Source organism: Pipistrellus kuhlii, unplaced genomic scaffold, assembly GCF_014108245.1.
Source record: "Pipistrellus kuhlii isolate mPipKuh1 unplaced genomic scaffold, mPipKuh1.p scaffold_m20_p_3, whole genome shotgun sequence".
In the NCBI taxonomy this organism is placed as follows: domain Eukaryota; kingdom Metazoa; phylum Chordata; class Mammalia; order Chiroptera; family Vespertilionidae; genus Pipistrellus; species Pipistrellus kuhlii.
The window spans coordinates 36,156,078-36,165,312 of NW_023425529.1; positions in this window are offsets into that span (position 1 = coordinate 36,156,078).

A 9,235-nucleotide genomic window follows, 5' to 3' on the forward strand; every position below is an offset into this window, starting at 1 on the left:
GATTCCTGGAACTTCACCTCATTTAATTTTAAGCACCAATTTTAATTCCATTTCATTTGCAGAGGGATGATGAAAAGGGACACCATCTACTTTTGCCATGCTTTGGTTCTCCAGCATATGGAAGGTAGACGTATGGGAGTATATTTCTTGAAATGTCATCCAGTGGTCAAGATGAAGTACTTGTTAATCACATTAGCCCTCAAAAAGACCTCTGCATTCAAATACAATGCACCCATTAAAAAAATGCTTAAAATTAGTTCCCATATTGCTAAATGTTAAGAGATATGATCAGTAATATTTTTACTCCCGGAAGCCAATATTTCCTGATTGGCTTAATAACCAAACCTAAGATTTGTTCCGTTTTCAAAGTTTGCTAAGAATATCGAGGCAATCTTCCACCCAGATATTATTGTAAGATCAGGAACTCCAGTGTACAAGAAGGCTAACTTAGGCCAAGTAGTAGCATTTAAGTCATCCTGGAAGTGATAAATTTACAGCTATTCCTGTAGGAATCCTCTTCAAAGCCCGACACTGGCATGCCTCCCTTCAGAAGTAGAATTCCCCTTAGGCTGGTACTGGACCCACGGAATCAATCAGTATCCCATAATGTTCTGTCCCACAGGCGTCACTGCACGCACAGACAGCAGTGACAGTGGTAGCAGAATCAAACCAGACAGCTGACAAGAGTGGAAGATCCCGAGTGTTGGCTGAGTCATGAAGAAGAAAGTTCACTCAGTCTGTCAAGCACTGTCATATTTTCGTTATGAAATAAAGCAGAAATGTTATTCTTCACATTTGACAAAACTCAATATTCAGCGGACTCTTTCTGCACTGCTTAGCCTCTGTGAAGGAAGACCAGTGATGAGCATCAGGCCCTCCTGTAATTTGAAAAGTGGAGTAAACAAAAAAGTAGTCAGTCTGAGTTACAGAGGATTTGTAGCAGCCTCCAATGGAAACTCAAGAATAGTGATTCTGAGAGATTCCTTTTTTAATGGGGAAAAAAAACCTTTCTCCAAGAAGTAGACAAGAGTTATGCTAATTTTTAATGGCAGCATATTAGCAGTTTGACATCACAACTTGCTAATGCATGCTTCTACAGGAATGTAAAAGTAAAAAGTATAATCCCATATATACTTGGAAAGCAAATATCAAGCACATAAGATGTGATTAAAACATTAATTCCATTCTGCTTTGTTGTGTTTTTTTTAACAGAACATCCACTTATATACAGGTACAAATACACACACACACACACACACACACACACACACACACACACACACATATTCCTTTGCCCGTCCTCATTGAAATACAGAGTTATTTTCTAAATAGGCCTGTTTTTTTATTCTTTTTGCATTTGTTTATTTCACCTACTGTTATATACTACTGAGTTCCTTAGGAAACAAATATATACATGTAATATGCTATCAAAAGCAATTTAAATTGCTCAATAATCCTTAGTGGTTTTAACAACTGTCCAGCCAGGATAGCTCCCTGCCAGGGATGGTAGATTTAAACCTGATCACATCTCCACTGAAACCCATACACTGGGATTCCTCCAGCCAGCTCATGCTCAGGACTCCAACTAATTAAGTTTTCTGCTTGCTGCCATTGAAAGCTTCAGTCAGGTATAATTAAAACTGAGCCAATGACAGCAGTGGCATTTGTCAGAATCATCCAGTGGTTCAAATACCAGTTCTGACAGAAATGTCAAACTGATAGCATTCCCCTCCTCCCAGTGCATGCCAGGGAAAAGCAGGGAGGACTTTTATTATAAATGCTTGGCTGATAACCTTTTTGAATCCCAGGACACCAAATGCTTCTCATGAAATTTCATTATCCTGGAAAAGAATTCGGCTCATAGATGCTCTCTTCTCACGAAGTAAAGCTCTATCTAATTCCATGGTCTTTACTTCTGTTAGGCCTTTCAGAGAAATTTGAAATAAACAAACAGAACAGAACAGATAGTCAGATAGCCATGTGGGAAGGAACATTCTAGGTGCAGAGATTACAATCTCTTACGTGAAATTTTTCTCAGAATTAAAGCTGGTGTTATCCATCCAGTTTCTAGATACATTGTTAGATTGGATATTTGTCTTTTGTTTCCATGATAAAAAATCATCCAAAGCTGGTGAAGGCACCATCCTGAAAACGATGAAGCTACCAACCCCCTGGCACTGACCATCACTGACTAATTTTATGATCAATTACCTAATATAGTTGCTGGTGAGGCTCAGAATATGTTTGGTGAGTGAATAAATGAATGAATATCACACAAACTCTCAAGAATACAACTGCTAAATCAGAGAATAAAAGTGGTCATAGAGAAAAGGTAACTTTGTGATTATTTTTAGAGATGAGAAATGTGAGAAATAGAAGCAGTGATTTTCCTTCTCTTTCTACATGAGTACATGGTACTGAAGATTGGATAAAGTAATAAATGTAAAACACTTTCATTAGTCTTATGGCCAAGAAAGATATTTCTATGTACACCAGTTAAACAATAGCAAATATGAAATGCTTATGTTGAAACACTTAAGCTATATTGCATCTTAAAACAAAAGATTTAATATTATACATAATGTCATGACTGCATGCTCTTGTCCACCTGATGATATGTTCTTAGTTATATCCCAAGATAAAGTGTTGTTTCTATTAAAAAAGATTTTTAAATGCCCACCTTTGTGTGGGAAACAAATTAGAAAAAGCTACAATGGCACAGAGCTATACCCCCAGCCCCAAGATAAAAACTCAAATCACCACTAATATGCCTGGCACATGCCAGGTGCCTGATAAATACTTGTTGACCAATGTGAAAGAAAAAAAATAACGGAAAAGAGGAATTTATTCATAGCAGAGCTCAGTAAGCCCTTCAAGAGTATGAGGTGAGATCTTAGTTGATACATGGGAACAGGTGATGACTAAGCCACTCTCCATGGGATAAAAACAGGAAGTATGGGATGGAGAGAGACTTTGAAAAGAACAAAGGGCAGAAACTAATGGGCAGAGCCACATGGTAGGAAATCTTGACAAGAGGTGGCCCATGAGAAAATGAAGGGGCTGATGAGCTTGAGAACAAGAATTTCAAAATTTTTTAAGATTTTACTTCTCTATGCCTTAAATTCTTCAATCCACCCAACCAACCCAGTGAAGTCTACCATGCACACTGAACAGGACAGATAATGCAGGAGCCACAACTACTTTTACATGTAACAGAGGGAAGAGAACACTCTTCGAAGGTGACATGTGAATAAGATCAAGAGTTCAATGAAAGCAGAAACCCAGACCCAGAAATGAGTCTGAGAATATAATCCCCAAGGAACTTAAGAAAATACTAAAGGCCCAGTGCATGAAATTCATGCACAGGGCAGGGGAAGGCCTCCTCAGTCCAGCCTGCACCCTCTCTAATCCAGGACCCCTCTGGGGGCATCCAACTGCTGGTTTACACCCGATCCCTGGAATCGGCCCTAAACCAGCAGTCGGACATCCCTCTCACAATCTATAGTTGGTTGCTAACCACTCACCTGCCTGCCTGCCTGATTGTCCTTAACTTCCCCCCACCCCCCTGCCAGCCTGGTTGCTCCCAACTGCCCCCTCTGCTGACCTGGTTGCCCCTCACTGCCCCTCCCCTTCTGCCAGGCTGGTCACCTCTAACTGCACCACCCCTGCCAGCCTGGTCACCCCACACAGCCTGCTGTTCAGTCATTACTGTGAGGGCATCCTGACTAATTTGCGTTCTACCCTTTTATTAGTATAGATTAGGACAGGAAACTGATTTCTAAAAAACAGAGAGAGTATTGAGTCAATTGTGGATAAGCAAGGGCTGGGTGATTTCAACTAATACCTAGGTTTTGCAGTGCGTAGTTAAATTAATTAATTGTCAACTCTTAATTATGTTATGTATTTTTTATAAATTATTTTATTTAATGGCCACACAGAGAGAATTGTTATACATAAATGTTAAAGATATCTGATATTTAGAATATCAGATATCTTTAAAAACAAAACAGATAAAATACAAAAACAGTTGGAAGAGCTTCAATTCCTTAATTCCTTTGTCAAACTAGTTAATGAATGCTAAGATGACCAAAATAATGTGATACTTTACAGCAGGGTTTCTTGAAAGTATTAATCATGCTGATCTCTAAAAGAGAGGTTATATTTAGCAGTGTTACCTAAGCATATTTAACCATAGGCTCCTATTAAAAGACTCATCAGTGTTCTTTGAGAAACACTAGCCAGCCAGTGTTCATTGGATTGACCCAAGGAAAAGAGATTAGCCCATTTGAGGATATAGATGCCTTTGAGAACACCTCTAAAGCTTTGGTTCTCCCCTGAAAAACACCTCATTCATGTACAAAGATATATAAATGTGACTTTGTAACAGGAGTAGGGAATAAGAGATCTTAAAATTCAGGGAGCTTTTAGATATTTAGAGGTTATTTGTTATATAAATACTAGAGGCCTAGTGCATGAAATTTATGCACAGTTGGGGTCCCTGGCCAGCAATCAGAGCCTATTGAGGCCATCTCACTCAGTCTTAATCTGGGCCAGACATCACTTTCACAATCCAGGACTGCTGGCTCCTAATGACTGGCCTGCCTGCCTGCCTGATTGCCCCTAACTGCTTCTGCCTGCCAGCCTGTTCTTGTCCCCAACCATGCTTCTCTGCCAACCTGGTCACCCAAAACTGCCCTCCCCTGCCAACCTGGTCCCGCACAACTGCCCTCCCTGGCCAGCCTTTTTTGCTGGCCTGGTCACCCCCAATTGCCCTCCCCTGCAGGTCTGGTCACCCCCAACTGCCCTCCCCTACTAGTCTGATCACCTCTAACTGACCTCCTCTGGTGGCCTATTCGCCCACAACTGCCCTGCCCTGCCAGCCATCTTGTGGTGGCCATCTTGAGACAGCCATGTAGTGATGGCCATCTTGTGATAGCCATCTTGTGACAATGTGGGGCAGCCATCTTGTGATGAGATGCAAGTGCGAGGGTGAGAGGGCCACCTAGGCTTTTATTAGTACAAATGCCACAATTTATTTAGACATTCTACATTAATTAACAGTTGAATTACTTTTAGTTTTTTCTATCTTCCTATCTAATAAAAGAGTAATATACAAATTGGCATACCTCCGCTATACCCACAAGCCATGCCCACCAGCCAATCAGGAGCTTGGTATGCAAATTAACCCAACCAAGAAGGCTGCGGCCATGAAGTGAGCAGGAGGTTTGGGTTTCCTCAGCAAAGGAGGAAGCCAAGCTTCCTGCACACCCTAGCTGACCCAGGCCTCCACTCGAGGCTACAAAGTTTCAATTATAGAAGATAAGTAAATCCCAGATTCCAGAGCCTCTGCGTGATTAGCCGGGTGGGGGAAGGAGGGGTGACTGGCCTGCAAACCACCACAGGCCCCTCACCCAGGCTGCCCCATACCCCAAGGGAACCCCCACTCTGATCCAGGACATCCTTCAGGGCAAATCAGCTGGCCCCCACCCGTATACCAGGCCTCTATCCTATCTAATAAAAGAGTAATATGCAAATTGACTGTCACTCCAACACACAAGATGACTGCCCCTATGTGGTCAAACATGGCTGCCCTCGAGTGGACACAGATGACTGCCATAAGATGGCCAACAGGGGAGGACAGTTGTGTGTGATCAGGTCAGCAGAGGAGGACTGTTGGGAGAGACTAGGCCTGCAAAAGAGGTCAATTGGTGATAATCAAGCCTGCAGGGGAGGGTGGTTAGGGGTGACCAGGCCTACAGGGAAGGCAGTTAGGGGCAATCAGGCTGGGAGGGGAGCTGTTAGACATCAATCAGACTGGCAGGGGAGTGGTTAGGGGTGATCAGACTGGCAAGCAGAAGCAGTTAGGGGCAATCAGGAAGGAAGGCAGGTGAGCAGTTGGGAGCCAGCAGTCCTGGATTGTGAAGGGGATGTCCAACTGCCCATTTAGGCCCAATCCTATCAGCATCAGGCCTAAATGGGCAGTCAGTCATGCCTTGGGCGATCCCATATTGGAGAGGGTATAGGCTGGGCTGAGGGATACACACCCCACACCCTGTGCATGAATTTTGTGAACCAGGCCTTTAGTTAAAAATAATGTTACTATGAACATACATGAACATATCGTTAGGAGCATCAATGTACATATTTCTGTTGAAAATATGAAGTGTAGATTGTGTTCTGGCTTGTATCATTTCTGTTAACTTTCATCTCTCAGCCTTATTGCTACTACTTAAAAGGTATTATAACATTATCCTCTAGCTTCTTTTAGAAAGTGTGTATATTCCCCTTAAGTAGATACTTCCAAATACTTTTTCTAAGATCTGGAAGCTATATAAGTAGATCTGTACTATAGTATAGTTTAGAATTGTTATACTATAAGGTAAAATGACACTTTTATGATACTGTAGCTCTAGATTACTCTTACCTCAAAGTTTATTTTGTTTAATATTATTATGAAAATACTGACATTACTTGAAAGTTAATGTATGCAAAGTTATCTTTTTCCATTTATTTATTTTCAGTTTTTACATAAGTTAAACTAAACAGCATCTAGCTAAATATTGTTGTTTTATCCAATAATATTCAATATTATCTTTAATTGTTAATAAAATGTTTAGCCTTATTAATTCAAATATAATTGGTGATATATATTGTATTCAAGCTACCATTTTATTATTCATTTTCTCTTTGTCCCTCTTGTTATATGTCCATTTCCTCTGTTTTCTTGCCTTCATTGGAATAATTTATTATTGTTGTTATTTTCTCCTATATGTTATTATATTTATTATTTTAGTCCATATTATCATAGGGGCTAAAATATACAATGTTAACTTATTAAAGTCTAATATATCTGACACTTCCAAACCATGGAAGGAACTTGGAACATTTAACTCCATTTACCCATTTTTATGTTGCAGTTTATATGTGTTAGTATGTGTATTTTAAATATCCAATGGCATTGTTTTTATTGTCTTAAAAAATCATTATCCATTTGGACTTATCCACATATTTATCTTTTTTCATTATTCTCCATTCTTTTTTACACCACTCTGTTCCATTAAGGATAATTTTCCTTTCACCAGAACAAACACCTTTTAGATTTATTTTTTTTTTAGTTCAGGGAATAGCGATGAAGAATTCTCTTATTATTTTATATAATGCTTCCATTTGCCTTCATTTTTTAACAGCTTAATTGAGATATAATTGACCAAAAGCTGAAGATATTCAGGTTTTAGTGTGCAACTTGATAAGTTTTGAAATATGTATAAACATATGAAACCATACCACGTTCAAAACAGGAAATCCATAAATCCCCAAAGTTTCCTTATGTCCTGAATTATCTCCTTCCTGCCCCTAACTGCTCTTCTATCCCATCCAACCACTAATCTTCTCTTTGTCACATTAGCTTGACTTTTCTAGATTTATATATATATATATATAGATGGAATAAGGCAAACATATATTCTTTTTTGTCTAGCCTCTTTCATTCAGCATGATTAAGAGCATCTAGTTTTTTATTTCTATCGTTGATTAATTTGAATTACTGAGAAATATTACATTGTACAGATATACCCCAAAGTATCTATCCATTTACTGTTAATGGACACTTGGGCTTTTTCCAGTTTAAGGCTTATAGAAGTAAAACTACTCTGAAAATCTGTGTGTAAGTATGTATATAGGCACTTGCTTTCATTTTTTCTAGGAACATAGCTAGGAATAGAATATTTTATTTATATTGTATGTATATGTTTACTTTCTGAGAAACTGTCAAACTTTGTCTAAGTGGTTATGCCATTTTATAATCCCACCATCATTGTTTGAGAGTTCCAGTCATTACATATCCTTGCCAACACTTAATATGATTGGCTGGTTTAATTTTTGCCATTCCAATAATTTTTTAGTGAGATATAATTGTGATTTGTTGTTGTTTTTAATATTCTTTTATTGATTTTTAGAGAGAGAGGAAAACATGGATGTGAGAGCAAAACATTGATCAGCTTCCTCCTACCAGGGACTGAGCCTTCAACTTGGGCATGTTCCCTGACTGGGAATCAAACAGGCAGCCTTTTGGTTCAAGGGATGACATCAAACCAATTGATGGTCACTCCTCTAATCATTAATGATGTCAAGCTCCTTTTTATGTTCTTACTAGAGACCCAGTGCATGCACCTTCTTGCATTCTAGGAACTCCCAGGGGATGTCTGCCTGCCAGCTAAGGCCCAATCACCAGAGGGAACGGGCCTAAGCTGACAGTTGTGGGCACATCCCCGGTGGAGGGTGTGCAGGAGGCAGCTGGTCAATGTTTCTCTCTCATCAATGTTTCTAGCTTTCTATCCTTCTCCCTTCCTCTCTGTAAAAAACAATAAAATACATATTTTTAAATAAAGTGGCAGTTTATTCACATTGTGGCAAAGACACCTTCAAGGGTAACATAAGTGGGTAAAGTCAGGGCCAAACTGGGCCATTTCCTAATCCGATCTCTTAGAGGCACTTGGGCAGAACCAGCTCTCAGCTCTTCCCTGGACACTTCTGGGGTTATTTTAAGCCTAATGGACAGTAGTTTATCTCCATTCTTGTCCTTTGGGATTTTTTCATCACTAGATAAAAGGATACATACATTGGGACCAAGAGACCTGCCTTCCAGCTGCTCACCAGTCCCCACCACACCAGTCACTCCAGTTCCCTGTTAGCCATCCCCTGATCAGTGGGAGCCTGAGGGACAGGGGAGGGACCAAGCAGTCTGCCTTCTCACCCACTTACAAATCACTGATGTCATGGGTTCATTGGAGCCTGAGGAACCCAGTTCCCCCTTTAGCCATACTCTGATCAATGGAGCTTGAGGGCCAGGGGATGGACCAGTGGTCCACTCAGTTGTTACAGACCCCGGGTCTTTATATATTAGGATTTGTATACTAGAGGCCCAGTACACAAACTTTATGCACAGGTAGGGTCCCTCGTGGCTGCTGCCTGCTAGCAGGGGCTTTCCTCCATTCCACGTTTCTCCCCCACCCCCACCCTCCCACCCCAGTGGTCAGTGCACATCATAGTGAGCAATCAAACTCCTGGTTGGTCAAACTCCCAAAAGACAACTTTGCATATTAAGCTTTTATGTATATACTACAGACTCACTACACGAATTCGTGCACGGATGGGATCCCTAGGCCTGGCTGGCGATCAGGGCCGATTGGGGCCATCTCATCCAGTCCCAATCCAGGCTGGGCCAATCAAGGTCTTC